A 23,593-nucleotide genomic window follows, 5' to 3' on the forward strand; every position below is an offset into this window, starting at 1 on the left:
GTCATTCTCATTCTCATTCTCATTCATTCTCATTCTCATTCTCCGTCATTCTCATTCTCCGTCATTCTCATTCTCATTCTCCGTCATTCTCATTCTCCGTCATTCTCATTCTCCGTCATTCTCCGTCATTCTCATTCTCCGTCATTCTCATTCTCATTCTCCGTCATTCTCATTCTCATTCTCCGTCATTCTCATTCTCATTCTCATTCTCCGTCATTCTCATTCTCATTCTCCGTCATTCTCATTCTCATTCTCCGTCATTCTCATTCTCATTCTCCGTCATCGTCATTCTCATTCTCATTCTCCGTCATTCTCATTCTCATTCTCAGTCATTCTCATTCTCCGTCATTCTCATTCTCATTCATTCTCATTCTCCGTCATTCTCATTCTCATTCTCCGTCATTCTCATTCTCCGTCATTCTCATTCTCATTCTCCGTCATTCTCATTCTCATTCATTCTCATTCTCATTCTCCGTCATTCTCATTCTCATTCTCATTCTCCGTCATTCTCATTCTCATTCTCCATCATTCTCATTCTCATTCTCCATCATTCTCATTCTCCGTCATTCTCATTCTCATTCTCCATCATTCTCATTCTCATTCTCATTCTCCGTCATTCTCATTCTCATTCTCCGTCATTCTCATTCTCATTCTCCGTCATTCTCATTCTCATTCTCCGTCATTCTCATTCTCATTCTCCGTCATTCTCATTCTCCGTCATTCTCATTCTCATTCTCCGTCATTCTCATTCTCATTCTCCGTCATTCTCATTCTCATTCTCCGTCATTCTCATTCTCATTCTCCGTCATTCTCATTCTCCGTCATTCTCATTCTCTCTCATTCTCATTCTCCGTCATTCTCATTCTCATTCTCCGTCATTCTCATTCTCTCTCATTCTCATTCTCCGTCATTCTCATTCTCTCTCATTCTCATTCTCCGTCATTCTCATTCTCATTCTCATTCATTCTCATTCTCATTCTCCGTCATTCTCATTCTCCGTCATTCTCATTCTCATTCTCCGTCATTCTCATTCTCCGTCATTCTCCGTCATTCTCATTCTCCGTCATTCTCATTCTCATTCTCCGTCATTCTCATTCTCCGTCATTCTCATTCTCCGTCATTTTCATTCTCATTCTCCGTCATTCTCATTCTCCGTCATTCTCATTCTCATTCTCCGTCATTCTCATTCTCCGTCATTCTCATTCTCCGTCATTCTCATTCTCCGTCATTCTCATTCTCCGTCATTCTCATTCTCCGTCATTCTCATTCTCCGTCATTCTCATTCTCATTCTCCGTAATTCTCATTCTCATTCTCCGTCATTCTCATTCTCCGTCATTCTCATTCTCCGTCATTCTCATTCTCCGTCATTCTCATTCTCCGTCATTCTCATTCTCCGTCATTCTCATTCTCCGTCATTCTCATTCTCCGTCATTCTCATTCTCCGTCATTCTCATTCTCCGTCATTCTCATTCTCCGTCATTCTCATTCTCCGTCATTCTCATTCTCATTCTCATTCTCCGTCATTCTCATTCTCATTCTCCGTCATTCTCATTCTCATTCTCCGTCATTCTCATTCTCATTCTCATTCTCCGTCATTCTCATTCTCATTCTCCGTCATTCTCATTCTCATTCTCCGTCATTCTCATTCTCATTCTCCGTCATTCTCATTCTCATTCTCATTCTCCGTCATTCTCATTCTCATTCTCCATCATTCTCATTCTCATTCTCCATCATTCTCATTCTCATTCTCCGTCATTCTCATTCTCATTCTCCGTCATTCTCATTCTCATTCTCCGTCATTCTCATTCTCATTCTCCGTCATTCTCATTCTCATTCTCCGTCATTCTCATTCTCCGTCATTCTCATTCTCCGTCATTCTCATTCTCCGTCATTCTCATTCTCCGTCATTCTCATTCTCCGTCATTCTCATTCTCCGTCATTCTCATTCTCCGTCATTCTCATTCTCCGTCATTCTCATTCTCCGTCATTCTCATTCTCCGTCATTCTCATTCTCCGTCATTCTCATTCTCCGTCATTCTCATTCTCCGTCATTCTCATTCTCCGTCATTCTCATTCTCCCTCATTCTCATTCTCCCTCATTCTCATTCTCATTCTCCCTCATTCTCCCTCATTCTCATTCTCATTCTCCCTCATTCTCATTCTCATTCTCCCTCATTCTCATTCTCATTCTCTGTCATTCTCATTCTCATTCTCCGTCATTCTCATTCTCATTCTCCGTCATTCTCATTCTCCGTCATTCTCATTCTCCGTCATTCTCATTCTCCGTCATTCTCATTCTCATTCTCCGTCATTCTCATTCTCATTCTCATTCTCCGTCATTCTCATTCTCATTCTCATTCTCCGTCATTCTCATTCTCATTCTCATTCTCCGTCATTCTCATTCTCATTCTCATTCTCCGTCATTCTCATTCTCTCTCATTCTCATTCTCATTCTCCGTCATTCTCATTCTCCGTCATTCTCATTCTCATTCTCCCTCATTCTCATTATCATTCTCCCTCATTCTCATTCTCCGTCATTCTCATTCTCATTCTCATTATCATTCTCCCTCATTCTCATTCTCCGTCATTCTCATTCTCCCTCATTCTCATTCTCCGTCATTCTCATTCTCATTCTCCGTCATTCTCATTCTCCGTCATTCTCATTCTCATTCTCCGTCATTCTCATTCTCCCTCATTCTCATGCTCATTCTCCGTCATTCTCATTCTCATTCTCCCTCATTCTCATGCTCATTCTCATTCTACGTCATTCTCATTCTCATTCTCCCTCATTCTCATGCTCATTCTCATTCTACGTCATTCTCATTCTCAGTCATTCTCATTCTCAGTCATTCTCATTCTCATTCTCATTCATTCTCATTCTCATTCTCCGTCATTCTCATTCTCCGTCATTCTCATTCTCATTCTCCGTCATTCTCATTCTCCGTCATTCTCATTCTCCGTCATTCTCCGTCATTCTCATTCTCCGTCATTCTCATTCTCATTCTCCGTCATTCTCATTCTCATTCTCCGTCATTCTCATTCTCATTCTCATTCTCCGTCATTCTCATTCTCATTCTCCGTCATTCTCATTCTCATTCTCCGTCATTCTCATTCTCATTCTCCGTCATTCTCATTCTCATTCTCCGTCATTCTCATTCTCATTCTCCGTCATCGTCATTCTCATTCTCATTCTCCGTCATTCTCATTCTCCGTCATTCTCATTCTCCGTCATTCTCATTCTCCGTCATTCTCATTCTCCGTCATTCTCATTCTCCGTCATTCTCATTCTCCGTCATTCTCATTCTCCGTCATTCTCATTCTCCGTCATTCTCATTCTCCGTCATTCTCATTCTCCGTCATTCTCATTCTCCCTCATTCTCATTCTCCGTCATTCTCATTCTCCGTCATTCTCATTCTCCGTCATTCTCATTCTCCGTCATTCTCATTCTCCGTCATTCTCATTCTCCGTCATTCTCATTCTCCGTCATTCTCATTCTCCGTCATTCTCCGTCATTCTCATTCTCCGTCATTCTCATTCTCCGTCATTCTCATTCTCCGTCATTCTCATTCTCCGTCATTCTCATTCTCCGTCATTCTCATTCTCCGTCATTCTCATTCTCCGTCATTCTCATTCTCTCTCATTCTCATTCTCTTTCATTCTCATTCTCTTTCATTCTCATTCTCTCTCATTCTCCGTCATTCTCATTCTCTCTCATTCTCATTCTCTCTCATTCTCATTCTCTCTCATTCTCATTCTCTCTCATTCTCATTCTCTCTCATTCTCATTCTCCGTCATTCTCATTCTCTCTCATTCTCATTCTCCGTCATTCTCATTCTCATTCTCCGTCATTCTCATTCTCATTCTCCGTCATTCTCATTCTCCGTCATTCTCATTCTCCGTCATTCTCATTCTCATTCTCATTCTCCGTCATTCTCATTCTCCGTCATTCTCATTCTCCGTCATTCTCATTCTCATTCTCCGTCATTCTCATTCTCCGTCATTCTCATTCTCCGTCATTCTCATTCTCATTCTCATTCTCCGTCATTCTCATTCTCCGTCATTCTCATTCTCATTCTCCGTCATTCTCATTCTCCGTCATTCTCATTCTCCGTCATTCTCATTCTCCGTCATTCTCATTCTCCGTCATTCTCATTCTCCGTCATTCTCATTCTCCGTCATTCTCATTCTCCGTCATTCTCATTCTCCGTCATTCTCATTCTCCGTCATTCTCATTCTCCGTCATTCTCATTCTCCGTCATTCTCATTCTCCGTCATTCTCATTCTCCGTCATTCTCATTCTCCGTCATTCTCATTCTCCGTCATTCTCATTCTCCGTCATTCTCATTCTCCGTCATTCTCATTCTCCGTCATTCTCATTCTCCGTCATTCTCATTCTCCGTCATTCTCATTCTCCGTCATTCTCATTCTCCGTAATTCTCATTCTCATTCTCCGTCATTCTCATTCTCATTCTCCGTCATTCTCATTCTCCGTCATTCTCATTCTCCGTCATTCTCATTCTCCGTCATTCTCATTCTCCGTCATTCTCATTCTCCGTCATTCTCATTCTCCGTCATTCTCATTCTCCGTCATTCTCATTCTCCGTCATTCTCATTCTCCGTCATTCTCATTCTCCGTCATTCTCATTCTCCGTCATTCTCATTCTCCGTCATTCTCATTCTCATTCTCATTCTCCGTCATTCTCATTCTCATTCTCCGTCATTCTCATTCTCATTCTCCGTCATTCTCATTCTCATTCTCCGTCATTCTCATTCTCATTCTCCGTCATTCTCATTCTCATTCTCCGTCATTCTCATTCTCATTCTCATTCTCCGTCATTCTCATTCTCATTCTCATTCTCCGTCATTCTCATTCTCATTCTCCGTCATTCTCATTCTCATTCTCCGTCATTCTCATTCTCATTCTCCGTCATTCTCATTCTCATTCTCATTCTCCGTCATTCTCATTCTCATTCTCCGTCATTCTCATTCTCATTCTCCGTCATTCTCATTCTCATTCTCCGTCATTCTCATTCTCATTCTCCGTCATTCTCATTCTCCGTCATTCTCATTCTCCGTCATTCTCATTCTCCGTCATTCTCATTCTCCGTCATTCTCATTCTCCGTCATTCTCATTCTCCGTCATTCTCATTCTCCGTCATTCTCATTCTCCGTCATTCTCATTCTCCGTCATTCTCATTCTCCGTCATTCTCATTCTCCGTCATTCTCATTCTCCGTCATTCTCATTCTCCGTCATTCTCATTCTCATTCTCTCTCATTCTCATTCTCCCTCATTCTCATTCTCATTCTCCCTCATTCTCATTCTCATTCTCCCTCATTCTCATTCTCATTCTCCCTCATTCTCATTCTCATTCTCTGTCATTCTCATTCTCATTCTCCGTCATTCTCATTCTCATTCTCCGTCATTCTCATTCTCATTCTCCGTCATTCTCATTCTCATTCTCCGTCATTCTCATTCTCCGTCATTCTCATTCTCATTCTCCGTCATTCTCATTCTCATTCTCCGTCATTCTCATTCTCATTCTCCGTCATTCTCATTCTCATTCTCATTCTCCGTCATTCTCATTCTCATTCTCATTCTCCGTCATTCTCATTCTCATTCTCATTCTCCGTCATTCTCATTCTCATTCTCATTCTCCGTCATTCTCATTCTCTCTCATTCTCATTCTCATTCTCTCTCATTCTCATTCTCATTCTCCGTCATTCTCATTCTCATTCTCCCTCATTCTCATTATCATTCTCCCTCATTCTCATTCTCCGTCATTCTCATTCTCATTCTCATTATCATTCTCCCTCATTCTCATTCTCCGTCATTCTCATTCTCCCTCATTCTCATTCTCCGTCATTCTCATTCTCATTCTCCGTCATTCTCATTCTCCCTCATTCTCATGCTCATTCTCCGTCATTCTCATTCTCCCTCATTCTCATGCTCATTCTCATTCTACGTCATTCTCATTCTCAGTCATTCTCATTCTCAGTCATTCTCATTCTCATTCTCATTCATTCTCATTCTCATTCTCCGTCATTCTCATTCTCCGTCATTCTCATTCTCATTCTCCGTCATTCTCATTCTCCGTCATTCTCATTCTCCGTCATTCTCCGTCATTCTCATTCTCCGTCATTCTCATTCTCATTCTCCGTCATTCTCATTCTCATTCTCCGTCATTCTCATTCTCATTCTCATTCTCCGTCATTCTCATTCTCATTCTCCGTCATTCTCATTCTCATTCTCCGTCATTCTCATTCTCATTCTCCGTCATCGTCATTCTCATTCTCATTCTCCGTCATTCTCATTCTCATTCTCAGTCATTCTCATTCTCCGTCATTCTCATTCTCATTCATTCTCCGTCATTCTCATTCTCATTCTCAGTCATTCTCATTCTCCGTCATTCTCATTCTCATTCATTCTCATTCTCCGTCATTCTCATTCTCATTCTCCGTCATTCTCATTCTCCGTCATTCTCATTCTCATTCTCCGTCATTCTCATTCTCATTCATTCTCATTCTCATTCTCCGTCATTCTCATTCTCATTCTCATTCTCCGTCATTCTCATTCTCATTCTCCATCATTCTCATTCTCATTCTCCATCATTCTCATTCTCCGTCATTCTCATTCTCATTCTCCATCATTCTCATTCTCATTCTCATTCTCCGTCATTCTCATTCTCATTCTCCGTCATTCTCATTCTCATTCTCCGTCATTCTCATTCTCATTCTCCGTCATTCTCATTCTCATTCTCCGTCATTCTCATTCTCCGTCATTCTCATTCTCATTCTCCGTCATTCTCATTCTCATTCTCCGTCATTCTCATTCTCATTCTCCGTCATTCTCATTCTCATTCTCCGTCATTCTCATTCTCCGTCATTCTCATTCTCTCTCATTCTCATTCTCCGTCATTCTCATTCTCATTCTCATTCTCCGTCATTCTCATTCTCATTCTCATTCTCATTCTCATTCATTCTCATTCTCATTCTCCGTCATTCTCATTCTCCGTCATTCTCATTCTCATTCTCCGTCATTCTCATTCTCCGTCATTCTCCGTCATTCTCATTCTCCGTCATTCTCATTCTCATTCTCCGTCATTCTCATTCTCCGTCATTCTCATTCTCCGTCATTTTCATTCTCATTCTCCGTCATTCTCATTCTCCGTCATTCTCATTCTCATTCTCCGTCATTCTCATTCTCCGTCATTCTCATTCTCCGTCATTCTCATTCTCCGTCATTCTCATTCTCATTCTCCGTAATTCTCATTCTCATTCTCCGTCATTCTCATTCTCCGTCATTCTCATTCTCCGTCATTCTCATTCTCCGTCATTCTCATTCTCCGTCATTCTCATTCTCCGTCATTCTCATTCTCCGTCATTCTCATTCTCCGTCATTCTCATTCTCCGTCATTCTCATTCTCCGTCATTCTCATTCTCCGTCATTCTCATTCTCCGTCATTCTCATTCTCCGTCATTCTCATTCTCATTCTCATTCTCCGTCATTCTCATTCTCATTCTCCGTCATTCTCATTCTCATTCTCATTCTCCGTCATTCTCATTCTCATTCTCCGTCATTCTCATTCTCATTCTCATTCTCCGTCATTCTCATTCTCATTCTCCGTCATTCTCATTCTCATTCTCCGTCATTCTCATTCTCATTCTCCGTCATTCTCATTCTCATTCTCATTCTCCGTCATTCTCATTCTCATTCTCCGTCATTCTCATTCTCATTCTCCATCATTCTCATTCTCATTCTCCGTCATTCTCATTCTCATTCTCCGTCATTCTCATTCTCATTCTCCGTCATTCTCATTCTCATTCTCCGTCATTCTCATTCTCCGTCATTCTCATTCTCCGTCATTCTCATTCTCCGTCATTCTCATTCTCCGTCATTCTCATTCTCCGTCATTCTCATTCTCCGTCATTCTCATTCTCCGTCATTCTCATTCTCCGTCATTCTCATTCTCCGTCATTCTCATTCTCCGTCATTCTCATTCTCCGTCATTCTCATTCTCCGTCATTCTCATTCTCCGTCATTCTCATTCTCATTCTCCCTCATTCTCATTCTCATTCTCCCTCATTCTCATTCTCCCTCATTCTCATTCTCATTCTCTGTCATTCTCATTCTCATTCTCCGTCATTCTCATTCTCATTCTCCGTCATTCTCATTCTCATTCTCCGTCATTCTCATTCTCCGTCATTCTCATTCTCATTCTCCGTCATTCTCATTCTCATTCTCCGTCATTCTCATTCTCCGTCATTCTCATTCTCATTCTCCGTCATTCTCATTCTCATTCTCATTCTCCGTCATTCTCATTCTCATTCTCATTCTCCGTCATTCTCATTCTCATTCTCATTCTCCGTCATTCTCATTCTCTCTCATTCTCATTCTCCGTCATTCTCATTCTCCGTCATTCTCATTCTCATTCTCCCTCATTCTCATTATCATTCTCCCTCATTCTCATTCTCCGTCATTCTCATTCTCATTCTCATTATCATTCTCCCTCATTCTCATTCTCCGTCATTCTCATTCTCCCTCATTCTCATTCTCCGTCATTCTCATTCTCATTCTCCGTCATTCTCATTCTCCGTCATTCTCATTCTCATTCTCCGTCATTCTCATTCTCCCTCATTCTCATGCTCATTCTCCGTCATTCTCATTCTCATTCTCCCTCATTCTCATGCTCATTCTCATTCTACGTCATTCTCATTCTCATTCTCCCTCATTCTCATGCTCATTCTCATTCTCAGTCATTCTCATTCTCAGTCATTCTCATTCTCAGTCATTCTCATTCTCATTCTCATTCATTCTCATTCTCATTCTCCGTCATTCTCATTCTCCGTCATTCTCATTCTCATTCTCCGTCATTCTCATTCTCCGTCATTCTCATTCTCCGTCATTCTCCGTCATTCTCATTCTCCGTCATTCTCATTCTCATTCTCCGTCATTCTCATTCTCATTCTCCGTCATTCTCATTCTCATTCTCATTCTCCGTCATTCTCATTCTCATTCTCCGTCATTCTCATTCTCATTCTCCGTCATTCTCATTCTCATTCTCCGTCATTCTCATTCTCATTCTCCGTCATCGTCATTCTCATTCTCATTCTCCGTCATTCTCATTCTCCGTCATTCTCATTCTCCGTCATTCTCATTCTCCGTCATTCTCATTCTCCGTCATTCTCATTCTCCGTCATTCTCATTCTCCGTCATTCTCATTCTCCCTCATTCTCATTCTCCGTCATTCTCATTCTCCGTCATTCTCATTCTCCGTCATTCTCATTCTCCGTCATTCTCATTCTCCGTCATTCTCATTCTCCGTCATTCTCATTCTCCGTCATTCTCATTCTCCGTCATTCTCATTCTCCGTCATTCTCCGTCATTCTCATTCTCCGTCATTCTCATTCTCCGTCATTCTCATTCTCCGTCATTCTCATTCTCCGTCATTCTCATTCTCCGTCATTCTCATTCTCCGTCATTCTCATTCTCCGTCATTCTCATTCTCTCTCATTCTCATTCTCTTTCATTCTCCGTCATTCTCATTCTCTCTCATTCTCATTCTCTCTCATTCTCATTCTCTCTCATTCTCATTCTCTCTCATTCTCATTCTCTCTCATTCTCATTCTCTCTCATTCTCATTCTCCGTCATTCTCATTCTCTCTCATTCTCATTCTCCGTCATTCTCATTCTCATTCTCCGTCATTCTCATTCTCATTCTCCGTCATTCTCATTCTCCGTCATTCTCATTCTCCGTCATTCTCATTCTCATTCTCATTCTCCGTCATTCTCATTCTCCGTCATTCTCATTCTCCGTCATTCTCATTCTCATTCTCCGTCATTCTCATTCTCCGTCATTCTCATTCTCCGTCATTCTCATTCTCATTCTCATTCTCCGTCATTCTCATTCTCCGTCATTCTCATTCTCATTCTCCGTCATTCTCATTCTCCGTCATTCTCATTCTCCGTCATTCTCATTCTCCGTCATTCTCATTCTCCGTCATTCTCATTCTCCGTCATTCTCATTCTCCGTCATTCTCATTCTCCGTCATTCTCATTCTCCGTCATTCTCATTCTCCGTCATTCTCATTCTCCGTCATTCTCATTCTCCGTCATTCTCATTCTCCGTCATTCTCATTCTCCGTCATTCTCATTCTCCGTCATTCTCATTCTCCGTCATTCTCATTCTCCGTCATTCTCATTCTCCGTCATTCTCATTCTCCGTCATTCTCATTCTCCGTCATTCTCATTCTCCGTCATTCTCATTCTCCATCATTCTCATTCTCCATCATTCTCATTCTCATTCTCCGTCATTCTCATTCTCCGTCATTCTCATTCTCCGTCATTCTCATTCTCCGTCATTCTCATTCTCATTCTCCGTCATTCTCATTCTCCGTCATTCTCATTCTCATTCTCCGTCATTCTCATTCTCCGTCATTCTCATTCTCATTCTCCGTCATTCTCATTCTCCGTCATTCTCATTCTCATTCTCCGTCATTCTCATTCTCATTCTCCGTCATTCTCATTCTCCGTCATTCTCATTCTCATTCTCCGTCATTCTCATTCTCCGTCATTCTCATTCTCCGTCATTCTCATTCTCCGTCATTCTCATTCTCCGTCATTCTCATTCTCCCTCATTCTCATTCTCCCTCATTCTCATTCTCCGTCATTCTCATTCTCATTCTCCATCATTCTCATTCTCATTCTCCGTCATTCTCATTCTCATTCTCCATCATTCTCATTCTCATTCTCCGTCATTCTCATTCTCCGTCATTCTCATTCTCATTCTCATTCTCCGTCATTCTCATTCTCATTCTCATTCTCCGTCATTCTCATTCTCCGTCATTCTCATTCTCATTCTCCGTCATTCTCATTCTCCGTCATTCTCATTCTCATTCTCCGTCATTCTCATTCTCCGTCATTCTCATTCTCATTCTCCGTCATTCTCATTCTCCGTCATTCTCATTCTCATTCTCCGTCATTCTCATTCTCCGTCATTCTCATTCTCCGTCATTCTCATTCTCCGTCATTCTCATTCTCCGTCATTCTCATTCTCCGTCATTCTCATTCTCCGTCATTCTCATTCTCCGTCATTCTCATTCTCCGTCATTCTCATTCTCCTTCTCCGTCATTCTCATTCTCATTCTCCGTCATTCTCATTCTCATTCTCCGTCATTCTCATTCTCCGTCATTCTCATTCTCCGTCATTCTCATTCTCCGTCATTCTCATTCTCCGTCATTCTCATTCTCTCTCATTCTCATTCTCTCTCATTCTCATTCTCCGTCATTCTCATTCTCTCTCATTCTCCATCATTCTCATTCTCCGTCATTCTCATTCTCCCTCATTCTCATTCTCTCTCATTCTCATTCTCTCTCATTCTCATTCTCTCTCATTCTCATTCTCCGTCATTCTCATTCTCTCTCATTCTCATTCTCCGTCATTCTCATTCTCCGTCATTCTCATTCTCCGTCATTCTCATTCTCATTCTCCGTCATTCTCATTCTCCGTCATTCTCATTCTCATTCTCCGTCATTCTCATTCTCCGTCATTCTCATTCTCATTCTCCGTCATTCTCATTCTCCGTCATTCTCATTCTCATTCTCCGTCATTCTCATTCTCCGTCATTCTCATTCTCATTCTCCGTCATTCTCATTCTCATTCTCCGTCATTCTCATTCTCCGTCATTCTCATTCTCCGTCATTCTCATTCTCCGTCATTCTCATTCTCCGTCATTCTCATTCTCCGTCATTCTCATTCTCCGTCATTCTCATTCTCCGTCATTCTCATTCTCCGTCATTCTCATTCTCCGTCATTCTCATTCTCCGTCATTCTCATTCTCCGTCATTCTCATTCTCCGTCATTCTCATTCTCCGTCATTCTCATTCTCCGTCATTCTCATTCTCCGTCATTCTCATTCTCCGTCATTCTCATTCTCCGTCATTCTCATTCTCCGTCATTCTCATTCTCCGTCATTCTCATTCTCCGTCATTCTCATTCTCTCTCATTCTCCGTCATTCTCATTCTCATTCTCCGTCATTCTCATTCTCTCTCATTCTCATTCTCTCTCATTCTCATTCTCTCTCATTCTCATTCTCTCTCATTCTCATTCTCTCTCATTCTCATTCTCTCTCATTCTCATTCTCTCTCATTCTCATTCTCTCTCATTCTCATTCTCTCTCATTCTCATTCTCTCTCATTCTCATTCTCTCTCATTCTCATTCTCTCTCATTCTCATTCTCTGTCATTCTCATTCTCTCTCATTCTCATTCTCTCTCATTCTCCGTCATTCTCATTCTCATTCTCCGTCATTCTCATTCTCCGTCATTCTCATTCTCATTCTCCGTCATTCTCATTCTCATTCTCCGTCATTCTCATTCTCATTCTCCGTCATTCTCATTCTCATTCTCCGTCATTCTCATTCTCATTCTCCGTCATTCTCATTCTCATTCTCCGTCATTCTCATTCTCCGTCATTCTCATTCTCCGTCATTCTCATTCTCCGTCATTCTCATTCTCCGTCATTCTCATTCTCTCTCATTCTCATTCTCCGTCATTCTCATTCTCTCTCATTCTCATTCTCTCTCATTCTCATTCTCCGTCATTCTCATTCTCTCTCATTCTCATTCTCCGTCATTCTCATTCTCTCTCATTCTCATTCTCATTCTCCGTCTCCGTCATTCTCATTCTCCGTCATTCTCATTCTCATTCTCCGTCTCCGTCATTCTCATTCTCATTCTCATTCTCCGTCATTCTCATTCTCCGTCATTCTCATTCTCCGTCATTCTCATTCTCCGTCATTCTCATTCTCCGTCATTCTCATTCTCCGTCATTCTCATTCTCCGTCATTCTCATTCTCCGTCATTCTCATTCTCCGTCATTCTCATTCTCCGTCATTCTCATTCTCTCTCATTCTCATTCTCCGTCATTCTCATTCTCCGTCATTCTCATTCTCTCTCATTCTCATTCTCCGTCATTCTCATTCTCCGTCATTCTCATTCTCCGTCATTCTCATTCTCCGTCATTCTCATTCTCTCTCATTCTCATTCTCCGTCATTCTCATTCTCATTCTCCGTCATTCTCATTCTCCGTCATTCTCATTCTCATTCTCCGTCATTCTCATTCTCATTCTCCGTCATTCTCATTCTCCGTCATTCTCATTCTCTCATTCTCATTCTCCGTCATTCTCATTCTCTCTCATTCTCATTCTCATTCTCTCTCATTCTCATTCTCTCTCATTCTCATTCTCTCTCATTCTCATTCTCTCTCATTCTCATTCTCATTCTCTCTCATTCTCATTCTCTCTCATTCTCATTCTCATTCTCATTCTCCGTCATTCTCATTCTCCGTCATTCTCATTCTCCGTCATTCTCATTCTCCGTCATTCTCATTCTCCGTCATTCTCATTCTCATTCTCCCTCATTCTCATTCTCCGTCATTCTCATTCTCATTCTCCGTCATTCTCATTCTCCGTCATTCTCATTCTCCATCATTCTCATTCTCATTCTCCATCATTCTCATTCTCATTCTCCGTCATTCTCATTCTCATTCTCCATCATTCTCATTCTCATTCTCCGTCATTCTCATTCTCATTCTCATTCTCCGTCATTCTCATTCTCCGTCATTCTCATTCTCCGTCATTCTCATTCTCCGTCATTCTCATTCTCCGTCATTCTCATTCTCATTCTCCGTCATTCTCATTCTCATTCTCCGTCATTCTCATTCTCATTCTCCGTCATTCTCATTCTCCGTCATTCTCATTCTCCGTCATTCTCCGTCATTCTCATTCTCCGTCATTCTCATTCTCATTCTCCGTCATTCTCATTCTCCGTCATTCTCATTCTCCGTCATTCTCATTCTCCGTCATTCTCATTCTCCGTCATTCTCATTCTCCGTCATTCTCATTCTCATTCTCCGTCATTCTCATTCTCCGTCATTCTCATTCTCCGTCATTCTCATTCTCCGTCATTCTCATTCTCCGTCATTCTCATTCTCCGTCATTCTCATTCTCCGTCATTCTCATTCTCCGTCATTCTCATTCTCCGTCATTCTCATTCTCCGTCATTCTCATTCTCCGTCATTCTCATTCTCCGTCATTCTCATTCTCATTCTCATTCTCCGTCATTCTCATTCTCATTCTCATTCTCCGTCATTCTCATTCTCATTCTCATTCTCCGTCATTCTCATTCTCATTCTCATTCATTCTCATTCTCATTCTCCGTCATTCTCATTCTCTCTCATTCTCATTCTCCCTCATTCTCATTCTCATTCTCCGTCATTCTCATTCTCTCTCATTCTCATTCTCTCTCATTCTCATTCTCATTCTCATTCATTCTCATTCTCCGTCATTCTCATTCTCAGTCATTCTCATTCTCCGTCATTCTCATTCTCTCTCATTCTCATTCATTCTCATTCTCATTCTCATTCATTCTCATTCTCATTCTCCGTCATTCTCATTCTCAGTCATTCTCATTCTCCGTCATTCTCATTCTCCGTCATTCTCATTCTCCGTCATTCTCATTCTCCGTCATTCTCATTCTCCGTCATTCTCATTCTCCGTCATTCTCATTCTCCGTCATTCTCATTCTCCGTCATTCTCATTCATTCTCATTCATTCTCATTCATTCTCATTCTCATTCATTCTCATTCTCATTCATTCTCATTCTCATTCTCATTCATTCTCATTCCCATTCATTCTCATTCTCATTCTCCGTCATTCTCATTCTCCGTCATTCTCATTCTCATTCTCCGTCATTCTCATTCTCATTCTCATTCTCCGTCATTCTCATTCTCATTCTCATTCTCCGTCATTCTCATTCTCATTCTCATTCTCCGTCATTCTCATTCTCATTCTCATTCTCCGTCATTCTCATTCTCATTCTCATTCTCCGTCATTCTCATTCTCATTCTCCGTCATTCTCATTCTCATTCTCCGTCATTCTCATTCTCATTCATTCTCATTCTCATTCTCCGTCATTCTCATTCTCCGTCATTCTCATTCTCATTCTCATCCATTCTCATTCTCATTCTCCGTCATTCTCATTCTCCGTCATTCTCATTCATTCTCATTCTCATTCTCCGTCATTCTCATTCTCCGTCATTCTCATTCATTCTCATTCATTCTCACTCATTCTCATTCATTCTCATTCATTCTCATTCATTCTCATTCATTCTCATTCTCATTCATTCTCATTCTCATTCTCATTCATTCTCATTCCCATTCATTCTCATTCTCATTCTCCGTCATTCTCATTCTCCGTCATTCTCATTCTCATTCTCCGTCATTCTCATTCTCATTCTCATTCTCCGTCATTCTCATTCTCATTCTCCGTCATTCTCATTCTCATTCTCATTCTCCGTCATTCTCATTCTCATTCTCATTCTCCGTCATTCTCATTCTCATTCTCCGTCATTCTCATTCTCCGTCATTCTCATTCTCATTCTCCCTCATTCTCATTCTCCCTCATTCTCATTCTCATTCTCCCTCATTCTCATTCTCCCTCATTCTCATTCATTCTCATTCTCCGTCATTCTCATTCTCTCTCATTCTCATTCTCCGTCATTCTCATTCTCTCTCATTCTCATTCTCATTCTCTCTTTCTCATTCTCATTCATTCTCATTCTCATTCATTCTCATTCTCCGTCATTCTCATTCTCATTCTCCGTCATTCTCATTCTCATTCTCCGTCATTCTCATTCTCCGTCATTCTCCGTCATTCTCATTCTCATTCTCATTCATTCTCATTCTCATTCTCATTCATTCTCATTCTCCGTCATTCTCATTCTCCGTCATTCTCCGTCATTCTCATTCTCATTCTCCGTCATTCTCATTCTCCGTCATTCTCCGTCATTCTCCGTCATTCTCCGTCATTCTCATTCATTCTCATTCATTCTCATTCATTCTCATTCATTCTCATTCTCATTCTCATTCTCATTCATTCTCATTCTCATTCTCATTCTCATTCATTCTCATTCTCATTCTCCGTCATTCTCATTCTCCGTCATTCTCATTCTCCGTCATTCTCATTCTCATTCTCCTTCTCATTCTCATTCTCCGTCATTCTCATTCTCATTCTCCTTCTCATTCTCATTCTCCGTCATTCTCATTCTCATTCTCCGTCATTCTCATTCTCCGTCATTCTCATTCTCATTCTCCTTCTCATTCTCATTCTCCGTCATTCTCATTCTCATTCTCCGTCATTCTCATTCTCCGTCATTCTCATTCTCATTCATTCTCATTCTCATTCTCCGTCTTTCTCATTCTCCGTCATTCTCATTCTCATTCTCCTTCTCATTCTCATTCTCCTTCTCATTCTCATTCTCCGTCATTCTCATTCTCATTCTCATTCATTCTCATTCTCATTCTCCGTCATTCTCATTCTCCGTCATTCTCATTCTCCGTCATTCTCATTCTCATTCTCCGTCATTCTCATTCTCCGTCATTCTCATTCTCATTCTCCGTCATTCTCATTCTCATTCTCCGTCATTCTCATTCTCATTCTCCGTCATTCTCATTCTCCGTCATTCTCATTCTCATTCTCCGTCATTCTCATTCTGTCATTCTCATTCTCCGTCATTCTCCTTCTCATTCTCCTTCTCATTCTCCGTCTCATTCTCCGTCATTCTCATTCTCCGTCATTCTCATTCTCCGTCATTCTCATTCTCCGTCATTCTCATTCTCCGTCATTCTCATTCTCATTCTCCGTCATTCTCATTCTCATTCTCCGTCATTCTCATTCTCATTCTCCGTCATTCTCATTCTCCGTCATTCTCATTCTCCGTCATTCTCATTCTCATTCTCATTCATTCTCATTCTCATTCTCCGTCATTCTCATTCTCCGTCATTCTCATTCATTCTCATTCTCATTCTCCGTCATTCTCATTCTCCGTCATTCTCATTCTCATTCTCCGTCATTCTCATTCTCATTCTCTGTCATTCTCATTCTCATTCTCCGTCATTCTCATTCTCATTCTCCGTCATTCTCATTCTCATTCTCCGTCATTCTCATCCTCATTCTCCGTCATTCTCATTCTCCGTCATTCTCATTCTCCGTCATTCTCATTCTCATTCTCCGTCATTCTCATTCTCATTCTCCGTCATTCTCATTCTCATTCTCCGTCATTCTCATTCTCATTCTCCGTCATTCTCATTCTCATTTTCCGTCATTCTCATTCTCATTTTCCGTCATTCTCATTCTCATTCTCCGTCATTCTCATTCTCATTCTCCGTCATTCTCATTCTCCGTCATTCTCATTCTCCGTCATTCTCATTCTCCGTCATTCTCATTCTCCGTCATTCTCATTCTCCGTCATTCTCATTCTCATTCTCATTCTCATTCTCCGTCATTCTCATTCTCCGTCATTCTCATTCTCCGTCATTCTCATTCTCATTCTCATTCTCCGTCATTCTCATTCTCCGTCATTCTCATTCTCCGTCATTCTCATTCTCATTCTCATTCTCCGTCATTCTCATTCTCATTCTCCGTCATTCTCATTCTCATTCTCCGTCATTCTCATTCTCATTCTCCGTCATTCTCATTCTCATTCTCCGTCATTCTCATTCTCATTCTCCGTCATTCTCATTCTCATTCTCCGTCATTCTCATTCTCATTCTCCGTCATTCTCATTCTCATTCTCCGTCATTCTCCGTCATTCTCATTCTCCGTCATTCTCATTCTCCGTCATTCTCATTCTCTGTCATTCTCATTCTCCGTCATTCTCATTCTCCGTCATTCTCATTCTCCGTCATTCTCATTCTCCGTCATTCTCATTCTCCGTCATTCTCATTCTCCGTCCTTCTCATTCTCCGTCCTTCTCATTCTCCGTCATTCTCATTCTCCGTCATTCTCATTCTCCGTCATTCTCATTCTCCGTCATTCTCATTCATTCTCATTCTCCGTCATTCTCATTCTCCGTCATTCTCATTCTCCGTCATTCTCATTCTCCGTCATTCTCATTCTCCGTCATTCTCATTCTCCGTCATTCTCATTCTCCGTCATTCTCATTCTCCGTCATTCTCATTCTCCGTCATTCTCATTCTCCGTCATTCTCATTCTCCGTCATTCTCATTCTCCGTCATTCTCATTCTCCGTCATTCTCATTCTCCGTCATTCTCATTCTCCGTCATTCTCATTCTCCGTCATTCTCATTCTCATTCTCATTCTCGGTCATTCTCATTCTCATTCTCATTCTCCGTCATTCTCATTCTCATTCTCCGTCATTCTCATTCTCATTCTCCGTCATTCTCATTCTCATTCTCCGTCATTCTCATTCTCATTCTCCGTCATTCTCATTCTCATTCTCCGTCATTCTCATTCTCATTCTCCGTCATTCTCATTCTCATTCTCCGTCATTCTCATTCTCATTCTCCGTCATTCTCATTCTCATTCTCCGTCATTCTCATTCTCATTCTCCGTCATTCTCATTCTCATTCTCCGTCATTCTCATTCTCATTCTCCGTCATTCTCATTCTCATTCTCCGTCATTCTCATTCTCCGTCATTCTCATTCTCCGGCATTCTCATTCTCCGTCATTCTCATTCTCCGTCATTCTCATTCTCCGGCATTCTCATTCTCATTCTCCGGCGTTCTCATTCTCCGTCATTCTCATTCTCGTTCTCATTCTCCGTCATTCTCATTCTCCGTCATTCTCATTCTCCGTCATTCTCATTCTCCGTCATTCTCATTCTCCGTCATTCTCATTCTCCGTCATTCTCATTCTCCGTCATTCTCATTCTCATTCTCCGTCATTCTCATTCTCATTCTCATTCTCATTCTCCGTCATTCTCATTCTCATTCTCCGTCATTCTCATTCTCATTCTCCGTCATTCTCATTCTCATTCTCCGTCATTCTCATTCTCATTCTCCGTCATTCTCATTCTCATTCTCCGTCATTCTCATTCTCATTCTCCGTCATTCTCATTCTCATTCTCCGTCATTCTCATTCTCATTCTCCGTCATTCTCATTCTCCGGCATTCTCATTCTCCGGCATTCTCATTCTCCGTCATTCTCATTCTCCGTCATTCTCATTCTCCGGCATTCTCATTCTCATTCTCCGGCGTTCTCATTCTCCGGCGTTCTCATTCTCCGTCATTCTCATTCTCCGTCATTCTCCGTCATTCTCATTCTCCGTCATTCTCATTCTCCGTCATTCTCATTCTCCGTCATTCTCATTCTCAGTCATTCTCATTCTCAGTCATTCTCATTCTCCGTCATTCTCATTCTCCGTCATTCTCATTCATTCTCATTCTCCGTCATTCTCATTCTCATTCATTCTCATTCTCATTCATTCTCATTCTCATTCATTCTCATTCTCATTCATTCTCATTCTCATTCATTCTCATTCTCCGTCATTCTCAGTCATTCTCATTCTCAGTCATTCTCATTCTCCGTCATTCTCATTCTCCGTCATTCTCATTCTCCGTCATTCTCATTCTCCGTCATTCTCATTCTCATTCTCCGTCATTCTCATTCTCCGTCATTCTCATTCTCATTCTCCGTCATTCTCATTCTCCGTCATTCTCATTCTCCGTCATTCTCATTCTCATTCTCATTCTCCGTCATTCTCATTCTCCGTCATTCTCATTCTCATTCTCATTCTCCGTCATTCTCATTCTCATTCTCCGTCATTCTCATTCTCATACTCCGTCATTCTCATTCTCATTCTCCGTCATTCTCATTCTCCGTCATTCTCATTCTCTCTCATTCTCATTCTCCGTCATTCTCATTCTCATTCTCATTCTCCGTCATTCTCATTCTCATTCTCCGTCATTCTCATTCTCATACTCCGTCATTCTCATTCTCATTCTCCGTCATTCTCAATCTCCGTCATTCTCATTCTCATTCTCTCTCATTCTCATTCTCCGTCATTCTCATTCTCTCTCATTCTCATTCTCCGTCATTCTCATTCTCCGTCATTCATTCTCATTCTCCGTCATTCTCCGTCATTCTCATTCTCATTCATTCTCATTCATTCTCATTCTCCGTCATTCTCATTCTCCGTCATTCTCATTCTCCGTCATTCTCATTCTCATTCTCCGTCATTCTCATTCTCATTCTCATTCTCTCTCATTCTCATTCTCATTCTCCGTCATTCTCATTCTCCGTCATTCTCATTCTCATTCTCCGTCATTCTCATTCTCATTCTCCGTCATTCTCATTCTCATTCTCCGTCATTCTCATTCTCCGTCATTCTCATTCTCATTCTCCGTCATTCTCATTCTGTCATTCTCATTCTCCGTCATTCTCCTTCTCATTCTCCTTCTCATTCTCCGTCTCATTCTCCGTCATTCTCATTCTCCGTCATTCTCATTCTCCGTCATTCTCATTCTCCGTCATTCTCATTCTCCGTCATTCTCATTCTCATTCTCCGTCATTCTCATTCTCATTCTCCGTCATTCTCATTCTCATTCTCCGTCATTCTCATTCTCCGTCATTCTCATTCTCCGTCATTCTCATTCTCATTCTCATTCATTCTCATTCTCATTCTCCGTCATTCTCATTCTCCGTCATTCTCATTCATTCTCATTCTCATTCTCCGTCATTCTCATTCTCCGTCATTCTCATTCTCATTCTCCGTCATTCTCATTCTCATTCTCCGTCATTCTCATTCTCATTCTCTGTCATTCTCATTCTCATTCTCCGTCATTCTCATTCTCATTCTCCGTCATTCTCATTCTCATTCTCCGTCATTCTCATCCTCATTCTCCGTCATTCTCATTCTCCGTCATTCTCATTCTCCGTCATTCTCATTCTCTCTCATTCTCATTCTCATTCTCTCTTTCTCATTCTCATTCATTCTCATTCTCATTCATTCTCATTCTCCGTCATTCTCATTCTCATTCTCCGTCATTCTCATTCTCATTCTCCGTCATTCTCATTCTCCGTCATTCTCCGTCATTCTCATTCTCATTCTCATTCATTCTCATTCTCATTCTCATTCATTCTCATTCTCCGTCATTCTCATTCTCCGTCATTCTCCGTCATTCTCATTCTCATTCTCCGTCATTCTCATTCTCCGTCATTCTCCGTCATTCTCCGTCATTCTCATTCATTCTCATTCATTCTCATTCATTCTCATTCTCATTCTCATTCTCATTCTCATTCTCATTCATTCTCATTCTCATTCTCATTCTCATTCATTCTCATTCTCATTCTCCGTCATTCTCATTCTCCGTCATTCTCATTCATTCTCATTCTCATTCTCCGTCATTCTCATTCTCCGTCATTCTCATTCTCATTCATTCTCATTCTCATTCTCCGTCATTCTCATTCTCCGTCATTCTCATTCTCCGTCATTCTCATTCTCATTCTCCTTCTCATTCTCATTCTCCGTCATTCTCATTCTCATTCTCCTTCTCATTCTCATTCTCCGTCATTCTCATTCTCATTCTCCGTCATTCTCATTCTCCGTCATTCTCATTCTCATTCATTCTCATTCTCCGTCTTTCTCATTCTCCGTCATTCTCATTCTCATTCTCCTTCTCATTCTCATTCTCCGTCATTCTCATTCTCATTCTCCGTCATTCTCATTCTCATTCTCCGTCATTCTCATTCTCATTCTCCGTCATTCTCATTCTCATTCTCCGTCATTCTCATTCTCATTCTCATTCATTCTCATTCTCATTCTCCGTCATTCTCATTCTCCGTCATTCTCATTCTCCGTCATTCTCATTCTCCGTCATTCTCATTCTCATTCTCCGTCATTCTCATTCTCCGTCATTCTCATTCTCATTCTCCGTCATTCTCATTCTCATTCTCCGTCATTCTCATTCTCCGTCATTCTCATTCTCCGTCATTCTCATTCTCATTCTCCGTCATTCTCATTCTGTCATTCTCATTCTCCGTCATTCTCCTTCTCATTCTCCTTCTCATTCTCCGTCTCATTCTCCGTCATTCTCATTCTCCGTCATTCTCATTCTCCGTCATTCTCATTCTCCGTCATTCTCATTCTCCGTCATTCTCATTCTCATTCTCCGTCATTCTCATTCTCATTCTCCGTCATTCTCATTCTCATTCTCCGTCATTCTCATTCTCCGTCATTCTCATTCTCCGTCATTCTCATTCTCATTCTCATTCATTCTCATTCTCATTCTCCGTCATTCTCATTCTCCGTCATTCTCATTCATTCTCATTCTCATTCTCCGTCATTCTCATTCTCCGTCATTCTCATTCTCCGTCATTCTCATTCTCATTCTCCGTCATTCTCATTCTCATTCTCTGTCATTCTCATTCTCATTCTCCGTCATTCTCATTCTCATTCTCCGTCATTCTCATTCTCATTCTCCGTCATTCTCATTCTCATTCTCCGTCATTCTCATCCTCATTCTCCGTCATTCTCATTCTCCGTCATTCTCATTCTCATTCTCCGTCATTCTCATTCTCATTCTCCGTCATTCTCATTCTCATTCTCCGTCATTCTCATTCTCATTCTCCGTCATTCTCATTCTCATTCTCCGTCATTCTCATTCTCCGTCATTCTCATTCTCATTTTCCGTCATTCTCATTCTCCGTCATTCTCATTCTCCGTCATTCTCATTCTCCGTCATTCTCATTCTCATTCTCATTCTCGGTCATTCTCATTCTCATTCTCATTCTCCGTCATTCTCATTCTCATTCTCATTCTCCGTCATTCTCATTCTCATTCTCCGTCATTCTCATTCTCCGTCATTCTCATTCTCATTCTCCGTCATTCTCATTCTCCGTCATTCTCATTCTCATTCTCCGTCATTCTCATTCTCATTCTCCGTCATTCTCATTCTCATTCTCCGTCATTCTCATTCTCATTCTCCGTCATTCTCATTCTCATTCATTCTCATTCTCATTCTCCGTCATTCTCATTCTCATTCTCCGTCATTCTCATTCTCATTCTCCGTCATTCTCATTCTCATTCTCCGTCATTCTCATTCTCCGTCATTCTCATTCTCCGGCATTCTCATTCTCCGTCATTCTCATTCTCCGTCATTCTCATTCTCCGGCATTCTCATTCTCCGGCATTCTCATTCTCATTCTCCGGCGTTCTCATTCTCCGTCATTCTCATTCTCGTTCTCATTCTCCGTCATTCTCATTCTCCGTCATTCTCATTCTCCGTCATTCTCATTCTCCGTCATTCTCATTCTCCGTCATTCTCATTCTCCGTCATTCTCATTCTCCGTCATTCTCATTCTCCGTCATTCTCCGTCATTCTCATTCTCCGTCATTCTCATTCTCCGTCATTCTCATTCTCCGTCATTCTCCGTCATTCTCATTCTCCGTCATTCTCATTCTCATTCTCATTCTCCGTCATTCTCATTCTCATTCTCATTCTCCGTCATTCTCATTCTCATTCTCCGTCATTCTCATTCTCATTCTCCGTCATTCTCATTCTCATTCTCCGTCATTCTCATTCTCATTCTCCGTCATTCTCATTCTCATTCTCCGTCATTCTCATTCTCATTCTCCGTCATTCTCATTCTCATTCTCCGTCATTCTCATTCTCATTCTCCGTCATTCTCATTCTCATTCTCCGTCATTCTCATTCTCATTCTCCGGCATTCTCATTCTCCGGCATTCTCATTCTCCGGCATTCTCATTCTCCGGCATTCTCATTCTCCGTC

General features: G+C 41.3%; 1 protein-coding gene across 1 annotated transcript in view; it reads left to right on the forward strand.

Annotated features, from left to right (window-relative positions):
- RAD51B (RAD51 paralog B) overlaps window positions 1-23,593 on the forward strand; it is a 2,869,137-nt gene that overhangs the window by 167,177 nt on the left and 2,678,367 nt on the right. The gene's annotated exons all lie outside the window — the stretch shown is intronic.

Source organism: Triturus cristatus, chromosome 9 (assembly GCF_964204655.1).
Source record: "Triturus cristatus chromosome 9, aTriCri1.1, whole genome shotgun sequence".
In the NCBI taxonomy this organism is placed as follows: Eukaryota; Metazoa; Chordata; class Amphibia; order Caudata; family Salamandridae; genus Triturus; species Triturus cristatus.